The 15547-nt window shown below is 41.8% G+C and overlaps 1 long non-coding RNA gene across 1 annotated transcript; it reads right to left on the reverse strand.

The window, feature by feature from the left end:
• Positions 1 to 443: 443 nt before the first annotated feature.
• LOC140323232 (uncharacterized) lies at positions 444 to 15541 on the reverse strand. Its single transcript, XR_011919320.1, has 3 exons — positions 14949 to 15541; positions 10512 to 10662; positions 444 to 1579 (listed from the first exon to the last, which is right to left on the reverse strand). It is a non-coding gene; the product is annotated as an uncharacterized lncRNA (long non-coding RNA).
• Positions 15542 to 15547: the final 6 nt, after the last annotated feature.

The following is a 15547-nucleotide window of genomic DNA, read 5'->3' on the forward strand; positions in this document are numbered from 1 at the left end:
TGTTTGAATGAGTTTCAATTTGAATTTCCCACATACGCGCCGACGTCATCGTACGCACTGGCGTACACGCACGGAGGGAGAGGAAGCTGGCCGGCTTCTTCTTCCCGGAGAAGGCACCCGACGCTGGAACACGACGATAAATGATCGCAGCGGGACCAGGTAAGTGATCGAAAAAACCCGAACTTTTCTCACTGTATTTTCATACAGTGAGAAAAGTTCAGGTTTATCTATAATTGTAACTAATTTAAACCCTAACCAAGGTCGGGCTTATCGCTCAGTTGGTTAAGTAGTATGTAGTATGTTTATTTTCTGTTGGTTTTCTTTTTATAATAAAAAGATATTTTTATGATGATGTTAATCCAGTTTCCTTCTGGTCCCAAACCAGCTTCAGTTTTCAGCGGCAGCGCTGGGAGAGCAAGTAACGACACCATGCAAGTAGTTAAGTCACTCTCAAAGCTTTATTATCACATTGCACTTTATATAGTCAAACAGTGGGTCAGAAGGCACTTGGTAGTTAGTCAATAACAAGAAATTACAATAACAGCTTTGCTAAGCATAGAAAGATTCAAGAGAAGGGGGTGGGAAGTTTCAAGGATAAGGGGGGATAACAAATGTTAGTTTACTGATAAGTAGTACAGCTAGTTTTGACACAACTGTACAAAATATAGCAAATACAAAAGTTATTACACTTCAGGCTTCAGTAAATTTCGCTCCTTTTATCTTTAACAAAGGATGACTACTTGGCCTCGTACGTTAGTTTCTTTACATACAAATAAACAGTTTCAGGTTCTTGGACATACAAAACTCAAAGAAGCTGAATGATTTTCTGTAGTACTATCATCCTACAGTGGGGTATTTCAGAGGGGTTACAAGTCATACGGTAACACATCTCCCTGGGTAATATTTACAGTATGTGTAAATATCATGATTTTTTCCAGGAATCGAAGGTTTGACAGTTATTACAAAAGTTATACGGGTCATGAGATAAACGTATATCACTTTCAGTAGCCTCAGTGTCATTGTAGATATTGCTAAAGACTCTAAGCAGTATTCTGACTGGAGTGAAGACCGCAATCAAACAAGATGTTAACATATCTTGAGTACTATGCATATCAGATAGGCACAGAGCTAAATATATTTCTTTGGCAGGACGTTCCCATATGTTACCCCGGAAATCAGTCCAGTCACTATACTCAAGTCATCGCTGGTGCATAGACAAGGAAGAGTCATTATTTAGGTTATGGCTTGGTTGGGGACAAACGAAGGGCAGATCTTGAGGGTGATAGTGACAAGTTGTGATCCATACAAGACAGAATATAACCATCAGGGCTCTAAAACTGCAGACAAGCATCCGGATGGTACTTGTGAATCAAGAAGCATAATCCTGGCGTTGGATCGGCGGTGCCTTCTTTACTGTTGAGGCGTTTATCCAGGTGGGTGCTCCACTGGCCAGCACGGCTGTTCTAGTGATGGCTTTGCGCGTTGACCGGGGGTCCAAAGGGGGGATCCAAGGATTTGTGCTTGTGCAGAGCCTTAACTAACACTACATCTCCGGGATTCAATAGGCGTGTTGATTGATCTGTAGGAGGAAGGATAGTTTATTAACTGGGTTGCGTGTCATTCTTTTTTCTGCTAGCACTGCTGGTAGGTATTGGTCCTACTTAAGTAATGTCCCTCCAGTTGCTTTCCTAAATTTGTCTTTCAATGTCCTATTCATCCTTTCTACTACTCCAGGACTCTGGGGGTGATATGGGATGTGTAACTTCCATTCTTTCTTTGTTAATCATTTTTTAATTTTCCTGTGTGACTTTAGAGGTGAATGGAGTGCCATTGTCTGAGCTTATTCTCACTGGGCATCCAAATCTGCTGATGATCTCCTTAATTAGTATTTTAGCTACTGTCTTTGCATTTTCTTTCCTGACTACAAAAGCTTCCACCCATCTGCTGAATTTATCTATAATTACTAACATTACCTGACATCCGTTGGAAGCCTTTGGCATGTGTGTAAAACCAATTTATAACCCTTGATATGGGCCATGTGGAGGTAACACATGTTCATGTTGTCCTGCTTTCTTTCCATGCACATTATGTCTGGCACATGTTAGACAGCAGGAAAGTATGGCTTGTGTGTGTTCCTTTAATTTTTGTGCAAAAAATCGCTTATTTCTTGTGTTGTGGTTTTAATGCTTTTGTGTCCAATACCATGGATTTGAAAAACAATGAGGGGTATTGCTATTTGGGGCAGCTTTACTATCCCTTCTTTTGACCAGATTCCAAAGGAATCTAAGGTCAATCCTTCCTTTTCCTATAATTCCTATGAAGTTTTGAAGAACTGTAGTTGTGTTAGAAGGTGTGTTGGTTTCAGTGGAAGCTGGGATAGCAAGCAGAAGTGTATGGGGTGGGGGGGGGGGGCTAGTGATGGGTGTGGTAAACCCAGCCGCGGCTTTGGTATTAAAATCTGCCAGTCTGTAGCCTGTGGCTTCGAAGAAAGTGGAAGAAGTGTGTGCTTGACATTTGACAATTGCTTTGGGGAGGACATGTCCTGTAAAAGTTTTGAAATTAATGCGGAGTGCTGAATAGGTTTTCCGTCGGCTGTGGTAAAACTGTTCCCAGGACCGCTTACCAAAACGCAGCTTAGGTCATGTTACTGCTTGCCCGAGGCAACCACAGCAGTGAAGATTGACCCAACCTCACCTCAGCAACCAGATTAGTACACAAACTTATCTTATATACAATATGTCTTACACTTCTGAATTATTGACACAAAACTGTGGAGGCAGAAATCACTAGCTTCACGTATGTGCTATCTATTTATCTCAAGTCTTTTCAGGAACCCAGTCGTTTGAAAGGGTGGCCGCATTGCCTCAGTGCGCTCTAGGTTGGTAAGATATCTACAGTGACACAAGGGAGGATGGTAGATGTAGAAAAGAAATTTCCACTTACTCTTCTCCTGGTCTTTTAGGTAGGTAGATATCACACTTCTGACACCAAATTGTTAAGGCGATAAGTAGTCCCAGACCACTTCTAGACCCTCTGCTCAGTGATTTCTGCCTTATTTTTTTTTTACATGATTGTGTGTTTCAAACTTTGTTATATTTAGGATATCTACTGGACCCTTGTTTGGACATACTTTGGTAAGTTACAGCTCTACGATATAAAAAAAATTTCATTTCGAAAACTTTGTGTTTTTTTTGTATTGGATTAGATACAGGAGTTTGTATTGGATCCAATACAAAATATATGAATTTCCCGCCACTACAACAGACACACCGACGTTATTAGAAATAGCAGAGAGACATGTACACGAATTCCGAGGGAAGGAGAAGACAGGGATCCGACGAGAAGACGGGCATCTGATGTTGGAGACGGGCATAGACGCTGGAGAACTCTGCCAGAGGACGGGATCTGATGACAGCACACTGGAGGATGCCAGTGGCACCAGGTATACAACGCTTGATTCTATTTTTAGCTACCCTTAGCCTAGTTCGGGGTAAACGCTTTTAGCAAGTTTTTTTACCTCAAATTAAGCTTGGGGTAACCGCCCAGGGCTCCACAGAATGTGTGTGGAGGGGTACAACACGCTCCACAGAATGTGTGTGGGGGCACAACGCACTTTACAGAATGTGTGTATGGGGGGGTATAACACTCTTTACAGAATGTGTGTGACACAGATTAGGAGAGGGGAGGAACACCAGAAGGATAGAGGAACACCAGAAGGATAAAGACAAGGGACTAGGCCTTCAAAGGCTAGGGAGAAGGAAACGGTCACCACCTACGGCCCCCCCTGAGGCCTAGTAACAACGAGCACAAGAGAACAACAAAACACCAAGAGCAGTACAAAATATCTTCAATAGAAAATGGGTGAGCAGGAACTCTGGAGAAGACAACACACCAGCTCTTCCACATCCAAGCAGTGAATATCAACCACAGACGGGGTGTGGTCATTACCAACAACAACACTGAAAACAAAGAGACTGTCAGATAACCTCACATGCAGATTGTCTCACAGATCTTCTAACCTTAGTGACGGGAGGGACCGTGGCAATGTGTGGTTCAGTACAACATGCCCCACAGAATGTTTGTGTGTGAGGTGGTACAATGTCCTCTACAGAGTGTGTGTGGGGGGTAACAATGCGCTTCACAGAATGTGTGTGGGGGGGTAACAAGGCGCTCCACAAAATGTGTGTGGGGGGATAACAACGTGCTCCATAGAATGTTTGTTGGGGCTAACAACACACTCCAAAGAAAGTCTGTGGGGGTGGTACAATGCGCTCCACAGAATGTGTGTGTGGGGGGGTACAAAGTGCTCTACAGAGTGCATGTGGGGGGGGTACAATGCGATCTACAGCATGTGTGTGACGGCAGACAACGTGCTCTGCAGAATGTGTGTGGGAGGGTAACAACATGCTCCACAAAATGTGTGTGGGGTTGTTAAGGTGGTCTCCTACTCTGATATCCGATCAGCTGTCCCTCTTTCTCTGATGGCTTTTCTTTACAGTGCTGGTAGAGTGAGTAATAACTCTCAAAACTTTGTTTGCACACAGCTTATATACTAGTTAAAAGACATGATCACATGAATACAGACAACTAGCAGACATGACAAATGCCCTTGTGGTTCCCTTAGAACAGGATATTCATATTAGGAGAACAGATAAATGGCCAAGGGAGGAAAGGGAGAGTTTTTAAGACAAAAAGGGGGGAGCTGACGTTAGTTTACTGATAAGAACAGTACAACTAGTCTCAACATAATTCAATCATCTACAAAACATAACAAAAGCACAAAATAATTAACTTCAAGACTCAGTAAAATTCCTCAGCCCCTTACATTTCCTTCTTTTTATCCTTCAAAAAGATAACTAGGCCTCATACCTTTGTTCCCCTACATACAAATTAACAGCTTCAGGTTCTTGGCCATACATAACTTGAGGAAGCTGATTGATTTTGATTTGCATATTTACAATAACATAAGAGTACATTGTACACAGCAGCATGCAAAGATACATATACCGATGAAAATAAAAGCTTTAAATTGCTTAATCCATAATACAATGTTGGGAAATAGATTGCATAACCAGTCAAACAACCCTAAACCACTATTTTGTTTAATATCTTGAGACTTAATCTGATCCTTAAGAGTGTTAACCTGTCTCTGATCCTTAACAACACATTCCTGGATGTAGATCAGCTGAACAAATGTCACTTAGGTCTAGGGAGGAACGTTTTATAGACAAGGGTGATAGTTGTTTCTTCTGACCCATAGCTAGGGCCATTCTTGAGAAAGTACAGGGTCCTCCGGACATGTTAGCAGGGAAATCATAAGTTGTTTTTCCACAGGACCACAACCAGCCTGTGGGTAATTTAACATGTTGATAATGGCTAGGGGACAGTTGAATGGAATTACAGAGCATAGGGTTATGGACACCTGTAAAATTCTTTTCCATTTGGTTACATAAGCGACAAGAATGAGATGTAGAATTTTAAAGTTTGTGACTTCCTGTACTGCTAATATCCTACAGTGGGCTTTTTCAGAGGGGTTACAAATCATATGGTAACATACATCTCCCTGGGTAGTACTTATAGTATGAGTAAATATCATAAATGTTTCCGGGGAATAATAGGTTTTACAGTTGTTGGAAGTTATACGGGGTATATCAGTTTCAGTAACATCAGTGTCATTGTAGATATTGCTAAAGACTCTAAGCAGTATGATGAATGGAGTGGAGACAGCAATCAAACAAGATGTTAACATATCTTGAGTACTATGCATATCAGATAAGAAAAATGAAAAAAGAATCATGTAAAGAAAACTTTCCAATGTAAGCTGTGCAGCTATACTTGTCCCAGACGCTCAAATCATGATTGTCACATGGAGAGGCACATAATAAATGGTTCTTGGGAAAAGCTATTTGAATGCTACGTTTGTCGTGTTTGGTTTACGCAGGGTAGAACCTGGAAAATGCACATACTGCAAAAGCCTTGTGAGAATGTAGCCATAGGTCGCTGTCCCCATTGTGATACAGTCTTTGATGACCGTTATTGCTTTATTCAACATCAGAATTCTCACAACAATGAAAAGGATTTAAATGTGATTGGGGTGGGGCAGAGAAAAGTGTGAAGACCATCACCACAGTGGCTGGTAATGGTGTAATGCCAATAATACAGAAACTGGAACCTCATTGGACTGGATAAGATTGAAGAGAGGTGGCCCATTTTGTATCAACTAAGTGACAGGATTGTAACTAATGCCCCACATTCTACAGTTGACCTGATGAAATATGCCAGGAAGAACATGAATGATGCCAATTAGAAAATACATGTTGCACAGGAGAGGCTCTACAACAAAAAGGGAGAAACCTGGATGAAACCAGAAAGTGTGGTCCAAGCAAGAAGGTTCAACCAAGTAGTAAAGATTAAGCAAGAACTGGGTGAAGAGTTAACAAAGGAGGACATTGACATTCTGAGTGATACCTGCACAAACCTGAAAGAGCAGAAAAAGTTATTAACAAAGAAGGAAGAACTGCTGGAGCTGAAGGATAATGTTCAGGAGTACAGTGAGGATCTGGAAGAAACTGATTCAAAGAAAAAACGATTTGCCAAATTATTCAAATTGACAAATTAGTCAAGAGCACGGCGTCTCTAAAAAGAACATTTTTTGTTTGTATGTTTGTTGTGTTTTTACCTAGGAAAGGGAAGACACAGGTCTTCAATGGCAGCTTACGGCTACATCAGTCTGAATCCTCCCGATCCCGTCTGATCTCGGATTCATACCTACTTGGCAGCTTGTGTCTCAACCCAAGGTTGAAACGAGGGGGGTATGTAACAGCTGGCCAAATAAATCACAGGGTTTGCCCAGATACAGGTTATACGCAGACTATTTTTCTGTTTGGTCGGACAGTTTTCCTTTTGACCTGAAGGTGGAGATGAAGTACCAGGCTGAATGACAATGAGCTTCCTGGCCAGGTGGGGGAGCTAAAGAGACTGGATTGTTAGTAAAGGGAACTATGAGTTGGAGGCCAAGTGGCCAGGCTTTATTTTTGCTGTTTGTTTTATTTTGCCTGTTTTTGTGTGGAAATAATAATAGTGAACAAAACAGCGATTGCTGTTGCAGTGCTATACTATGTATTCTTAGATAGAGTTTCTCTATTTAAGAATACAGGGCACTACAGGTGATGAATGGGGACAGATCCCCATTCATCACCTGTAGTGCCTGGACATTGTCGTGGAACTGCAGAGATCTGCAGTTCAGTTTTCCACGTGATGTCACGGTGGAACTGAACTGCAGATGACCTCTGCAGTTCCACTACGATCTCTGGACACTACAGTATGTATTGCCCTGTATTCCTAGATAGAGAAACTCTATCTAGGAATACATACCAGAAGCACAGCACGGCTGCAACAGCACTGCTGTTGCAGTGCTGTACCATGTATTCTTAGAGTTTCTCTATCTAAGAATACAGAGCATTACAGATGATGTATGAAGTCCCCATTCATCACTTATAGTGCCCAGAGATACACAATGACAGGAGGAATATGCAGCTGCACAGCCGCAGGAATCATATTCTCGTTGTGGGAAAACCTGTAAAAAAAAAAGTTAAAAAAACACAATCAAACAATAAATTACTATAAAATTATTTTTTTTTAACACAGTTTTTACAATTTTTTTTTGCCAAATTTTTACCATCAAATCCTGTGTTTTTCAGGACGGGTCTATCTTAATTTGAACAGCCATTTTCGGGTCGAATATAAGGACAACCCAGTTGTAATCACTCATAACTGATTGATATAAAAGAGGGGAAGATGCACCTAAAATCATTGTCCTCTTCTGTTAACAATAGTTAACTCCAAGGAAACACATGTAGCCATCATTGATGTATGTAAAAACTATTAACTTGATCATCAAGAACTGCAAAGTGAGAAGTTCTGTTGCTGTGAATAAGTCCTCTGGTCATCCAAAAGTGTCAAGCAATCACCAGGACCATCTTCTCCTAAGAAGTCAGCTATCAGGTGAATGTGAGTGTATCTGCAGGCACAGTAAAGTGAAGACTTTTGGTCATGTGCCAAGAAGAGCAATAAAGAAGCCATTTCTTTCTAAATAAAACCTTAAGGAAGGACTAAAATTCTGCAGGAAGAACAAAGATTTGACAGCATTGGCAGAATGGTGCAAAGGTCTGATGAATCTTTTTTCTGAGCAGAACATCTGTATATTCGGTAATCCAGAGAAGAAAAGTCCTGTGTCATGCCAATAGTGAAGCATCGAGACAATACATGTGGGGGTTGCTTTTCATCCAGAGATGGCTCATAGATCATAACATCGAAGTTTTGTACCCATGACCAGGAAAACTCCCCAAACCTTAATCATATTGAGAGAGTGGTCAGTTCTCAAAAAGTGGATGGACAAGCAGAACCCACAAATTGTGATAAAGTGAATTGCAGAAGTTATAAAGAACACTGTAAATATTGAATCATTGCATAAGTGTTATGTATTGGCCGGCACAGTTACAGATTGTAATCTCGGTCAGGACACTATCTGTATGAAGTTTGCAGGTTTTCCCCGTGTTTGGGTGGGTTTCCTCCCAAATTCCAAAAACATGCAGTTAGGTAAATTGACTTCCCACGAAAATTGCCCTTAGACTGTGATAATGACATATGACTGTGGTAGGGACATTGGATTGTGAGCTCCTTTGAGAGATAGCTAGTGACATTACTATAGACTTTGTACAGCACTCTGTAATATGTTGGAGCTATAAAAATACTGTATATTAATTCAAAAAGCATTTGAAACTGATGATACAATTAGTGTTGTTGAAATTCGGGTCATCCTAATGTTCGACCCGAATATGATCGGTCGAATTATTCTGGTCCCCTCCATGTTTGTTGTGTCTCCACTCCATGCCACACAGGCAGCCATTAGCCTCTATAAGGCCAGGGCATGCCTGCATTTACCACTCCTGACAGAGATTTGCTAGAATCACAACCTTTCTGTGCTGCTTGGCTTGCTTTGTCAATGTAAAAAAAAGTGCTTTACTTAGACTGTGTCACATTTACACTATTAGTCATATAGATTTTTGGATCGTACTGTATTGGTGCAGTCCTGAAATCTACTGTACTCACAGAGGTAGAGTGTTTCACTGTTAGATAGATGCATAGATAGAAAGCTAGATAGATAGATAAATAGTCAGTCAGTGTGTTACATACACGCAGCCAGAGGCAAGGTCCCCCAGGTACTGAGAGACAGACAAACACACAGTGTATACTGCAGTATATAGTTTGTATACGGTGCTGCATATTACAAGCGTCACCAGGAAAGTGGGAGAAGGAAAGTGCTGCATACAATACACACAGTGCACTTGCATTTTTGGTGTCCCCCCCCCCAATAAAATAATCTACTTACTGTACAAATTTTCACTTTGGGAACCATATTAGCTACAAAGTATTTTGCAGGGTTTAAAGCCACACAAATAATTTCTACAATGTCTGACCAAAAAGGAAAGGGCAGCTTTGAAAGCGGTGGCAAGCAAAGCATTATGAGTTTGTTTTTAGCTGCAGACCCGTGAACAAGAAGCGCTGCTGTTGGTGGTAGGCATTCATTATTACCACACAATGAACAAGAGGAAGTGGAGTACATGACCCAGCCTGGGTCAAGTGATTGTACCCCTCTTCATCCCTGTCCCAGACACAGTCCTTACAGGTGTCATAAACAGTCCATGATACACCTGTTACTCCTAGTTTTTCATCAGCAGCTGGAAAGTCACGTGTACTGCAGCATGTAGAGGAGTCCCATCAAGGGGTTGGAGAGGCGGAGCTACAAGCATTCCTTCAAGATGCTCAGTTGTTTGAGTCATCTGATGAAGAGTCAGTTCACAGGCTTTCCCCCCACTTACTTTTCACCTGAACAATCTGAGCCAGACGAGCCAATTCAAACTGGCTCCAAAAGCCCATTGCTTCCTTTCGGCACATACAGGGAAACTGTTTCTTATGATGATGTCCTTGATCTGACATGGGGCAAACAAGGAGATCATCATAGGCAGGAAGAAGAGGAGGAGGAGGTTGCAGAGTGCCCTCAAAGGGGGAGAGGGAGGAAGAGGGTAAAAGCTGCCCACACTCTTCATTCTTCAAGTACCAGTGAGGCAAGTCATAGTCGTAAATTGTCGGAAGCTGTCACCACAGCTATGCCTCAACAACCGCGGACCACCACCATGAGCACCTTTCGGCCCAGTTTTTTTAATGTCTATAGTGATGACAACACTACGGTCATCTGCAAACCGTGTGCTCAACATGTGAAACAAGGCAAAAACCCAAACGGAAGAAGTTGCATGAGCACACATTTAAAAAGTCACCACCCGGTAACCTGGCGGGAACACCTGGTGAAAGCACAGAGCTCTGTGTGACCACCTCCGCCAAGAAGCAAGCTTAAACTGCTCGATCTTCCTTCGCTGCCTTTCCTCCTTCTGACACCAAAGTTACCTGTGCTGCTGCCAGCAATTTGAGTGGGGCATGTAGCCAAGCATTACCTTTTTCAGGCTGCACCAGCGGTGAGCAGGAGCTCCAATGCAGATCGGCTGCTGTTTGTCGCATTGCGTCAAGACCAGGCATCATTGCCATCCTCCACGTCTACCCCATCGTCCAATCTTTCTGTGGTTAGCATTGGCAATCTATGTATTTCTGTAAAAAAATACAGGTATTGAATTCTGATACCACTTGCAGTCTATCAAAATAAACAAAAACATTTCTGTATTTCTGTAAAAAAAAATACAGGTATTTAATTCTGGCTACAACTTGCTATCTATCAAAAATGTTATAAAATGTATGTATTTCGCACCAAAAAATACAGATATTAAATTATGATTCATAATTAAAAATCAGTATTTTTTAGAGAGAAATACAAAGTTGTTATGGCTACTTAGTCTGTTAGAAAGTGCTATCAGAATGAAATATCTGTATTTTTTATGAATAAATATGGAAATTTTTCTGGCTTTTGTGATAGATTACAAGAGATATAATTTAGGATACCTCTTGCAATGTATCACAAAAAAACTAAAAATTTCAGTATTTATAGATAAAAAATACAGATATTATATTATGATAGCACTTGGTATCTGTCCTAAAACCTTTAAAAATGTTGGTATTTCTCCCAAAAAATTAAAGATATTTCATTCTGATCCTGCTTTGCTATATATCTCCAAAGCCATAAAAATTTAGATATTTAATTCTGATAGCACTTGGTATTGATCAAAAAAAATTCTATATTTCTCTACAGAAAATAAAGATCTTTAGTTCTGACCCCACTCTGCTATATATCCCTAAAGACATAAAAATTGATGTATTTCTCTACAAACAATACAGGTATTGAATTCTGATAGCACTTGGTATGTATCCTAAAACCCCCAGAAATTCATGTATTTATGTGAAACACAGATATTTAACTGTGATACCCCTTCCTGTATTTTCAGGTGGATTCCACCAAGCCTGTTCCCTTTTATGTGGATTCACTAGATAGTAGGTATGGAAAGTGTGATTTTCGTTAATACATTCATGTATCAATTAGCTGTAGAGGCCATATACTAATGCCGTCCACCATCTGTTTCACAGCCCCCCACCTCCTCCCCCTGCTGTAAATGATGCTGCCGCCTGCCCACTAACAAACTGTAGATGCCAGATACTAACTCCGTCCACACTCCGTCCAAGAGCCCACCTCCTCCTCCTCCTGCTGTAAATATTGCTGCCGCCTACCCAGTAACAAACTCTAGATGCCAGATACTAATGCCGTCCACACTCGGTCTCAGAGCCCACCGTCTCCTCCTCCTGCTGTAAATGATGCTGTTGCCTGCCCAGTACTAAACTCCAGATGCCAGATACTAATGTCATTCACACTTCGTCTCAGGATCCACCGCCTTCGAATCAAGCTGTTACTGCTGCTGCCTGCCCAGTACCCAACTCTAGATACTAATTACTAATGATGTCCACACTCCATCTCAGTGCTAAATGCCTACTCCTCATGCTCTTAGTGCTGCTGCCCAGTACCCAACTCTAGATGCCATTTACTAATGCCTTCCACACTTTGTCTCAGAGCCCATCACCTTTTCCTCCTGCCGTTACTGCTGCCGCCTACCCAGCTGTAGATGCCAGTTAACAACGCTGTCCATGCCGCATTTTACAATGTTACAGCTAGCTGATAGGAAAAGGCAGTCCCCTGCACAGCAATGTCTCCAGTAGCTAAAGCTTCTACACTGTCCATATAGGTGATGGCCTCAACCACTAATGCCGTCCTTGCTCCATTTCAGGGCCCACCCCCTCCTCCTCACAGTACCCAGCTCTAGATGACAATTAACAATGACATCCACACTTCTCAGGGCCCACTGCCTCCTCCTCCTGCTGTAACTGATGCTGCAGCCTGCCCAGTACCCAAGTGTAGATGCCAGTTACTAATGCTGTCCAAACTTCGTTTCAAAGCCCACCACCTCTTTCTCCTGCTGTTACTGCTGCCGTGTGCCCATTACCCAGTACCCAGCTGTAAATGCCAGTTAACAACGCTGTCCATGCCGCATTTTACAATGTTACAGCTAGCAGATAGGAAAAGGCAGTCCCCTACACAACAATGTCTCCACTAGTTACAGCTTCTACACTGTCCATATAGGTGATGGTCTCAACCACTAATGCAGTCCTTGCTCCAGCTCAGGGCCCACCATCTACTCCTCCCAGTACCCAGCTCTAGATGACAGTTAAAAATGCCATCCACACTTCTCTGGGTCCACTGCCTCCTCCTCCTGCTTTAACTGATGCTGCCACCTGCCCAGTACCCAACTCTGGATGCCAGTTACTAATGCCATCCAAACTTCGTTTCACAGCCCACCACCTCTTTCTCCTGCTGTTACCGCTGCTGCCTGCCCAGTACCCAGCTGTAGATGCCAGTTAACAACGCTGTCCATGCCGCATTTTACAATGTTACAGCTAGCAGATAGGAAAAGGCAGTCCCCTACACAGCAATGTCTCCAGTAGCTAAAACTTGTACACTGTCCATATAAGTAATGGCCTCAAACACTAATGCCGCCCTTGCTCCATCTCAGGGCCCACCGCATCCTTCTCTCAGTATCCAGCTCTAGATGCCAGTTAACAATGCCATCCACACATCTCAGGGCCCACTGCCTCCTCCTCCTGCTGTAAATGATGGTGCCGCCTGCCCAGTACCCAACTCTAGATGCCAGATACTAATGCCCTCCTCACTTGGTCTCAGAGCCCGCCTCCTCATCAGTGTGCCCTCTCTTGGTTGTTCATTATTGTTACCGCCCTCTGTACTTTTGTTGTAATCATCAGAGCGCCATAAGTCAGCCACTGCATAGTATTGCAGCACAGTGAACATTATAGACAGCAAAGGAACACCTCTTAGGTTTCACAATTCCCAGTGCAAAAGCAGAGCACACACGTGTACTACAAAAAAATGCACTAGGCACATCATATTGTCCTGCCCTAAAGGTGTTGGGGCCTTTTTACCTTAGCCCCCCCCCCCCAGGGCACTGTACACACAGCAGATTCTCGTCTGATATCAGCCCTGAGGCACACGGACGAGAATCATCTGACGTGTGTACGCAGCTCTGCCACCTGATAGCACAGCAGGTCTCTTACGCCACTCTGCTATTCTCAGCTAGTGTGCTGACAGCAGGGGGAGCTGCTGAGAATAGCACTGTAGTGTAAGCTGTACATGTACTGGGCTGTGGCAACATTTTATACTATGTTACAGCAACCTTTATGCTGTCAGAAATCTTAGGGACCCCTGCCCTAGTATTGCCAATGTATCTTTTGATATGTTTTTTTCAGCCATAACACTTTCTAGATTGAAGGAACATCATAGAGAACATCTAAAGAAACCCTTTACAGTGGAGGAAGTAATTCAGGTAGTTAAAAAAATTAAAGAAGGATAGTGCCCTGGGCCCAGATGGGTTCTCTAATTTTTTTAATAAGAAATTTGGGGATCAATTAGCTCCCCATTTGACTAAAATGTTTATTAATATCCAAGAAGGGAATTCCATGGTAAGGGAGGAAAATATAACATTTATTAGTTTAATAATTAGGGCCTAGAAGATCCTTCAGAGGTCGAAATTTTTATAAACTGTGAATTAAAAATTACGAAGAAAATATTAGCAGTTAGATTGGGGTCTTTTTTTGAATGAATATATACATGCGGATCAGTTAGGGTTTTTACATTATAGGCAAAGCTCATATCAAATACATAGATCATTTTATTTATTATCAGTAGTGGGTTCAAACTGGAACAAAGTAAATAAACAATTTAAATTAATTTACAAAAGGCATTTGATAGTTCCTCATTGGATTATTTATTTGTAGTATTGGAGAAGATGGGATTTGGACAGAGCTTTCAGAATATTCTTGAAGCACTTTATGTTATGCCTGCTGCACATATCATATAAAAAGGTTATAGGTCCTTATTGTTAGATATCAGAAGAGGTACAAGACAGGGATGTCGGTTGTCACCTTTATTATTTGCTTTAGCAATTGAACTATTGGCTATAGCAATTAGAAACCACCCAGATATTCTAGGGGTAATATGTGTCTAATGGTGGATTAAAAAAGGTTTTCTTTGAACTGGCAAACTGTTAAGGGTCGAGAAATGTTGGAATTTAATGAATTGTTAGATTTTGAATTGCTTCATTTTTGTCAGGGCAGCTCATTTGTTCGCCCAAAGAATTTTAAATTTAGAAGGGTATCAAAAATTATGTAACCAATAGAGATGATGAGGTCTGATATCAATATTAAAATGTGGGATATGGAGTTGGATATGTTTAGAATTGTAGAAGATTTGCAGGCCATACTTTTAAGAAAAGCAAAGCCTAAAGCCGCAATACACATGTGCAATAATAGTCCTTGGAAAGGATTTTTCCAGATCCTTTCCAACGAATGGCACTGCACGATGCATGAACAAGTTTTGTACATACAGCACTGTTCTACTCTATGGAGAGGGGAAAAACGATGGGTCGGCACCCTGCTGCGCACTCTCCCCCTTCCCTTGCATTAGAATCGTTAGTTGTCCATCATCTGTGGATCTGCCAGGATGGTAGTTCGGACGATGGACGACAGGCGCTGTACACACACCAGGAAGCAGGAAGGGATGAAGACTGTGAATCATCTGGCATTTGATGTGCTGCAAGTTATAATATTACAAACTCAGAATACATCATGGCTTTTCTTCCTTGTGATCTCTTTTGTGTACAATGATCTGATGTCAGTGTTGTCACCATGAGAAGGCTAATATCCCTTTTCTCTAGTGTGTACCCTTTGATGTTTAGTAAGCTTTGATTTCAATACAAAAGCTTTGTCACATTCAGAACACTGAAATGTCTTCTCACCAGTGTGACTCTGCTGGTGTCTGTTAAAGTGTGCCTTTTTTGTAAATTCTTTCTAACATTCAGAACACTGAAATGGCTTCTCTCTAATGTGAATCCTCTCATGTACAATTAGGACACCCTTTGCTGAAAAAGCTTTGTCACATTCAGAACACTGAAATGGCTTCTCTCCAGTGTGAACCCGCTGGTGT

Source organism: Pyxicephalus adspersus, chromosome 1 (assembly GCF_032062135.1).
Source record: "Pyxicephalus adspersus chromosome 1, UCB_Pads_2.0, whole genome shotgun sequence".
Classification (NCBI taxonomy): Eukaryota; Metazoa; Chordata; class Amphibia; order Anura; family Pyxicephalidae; genus Pyxicephalus; species Pyxicephalus adspersus.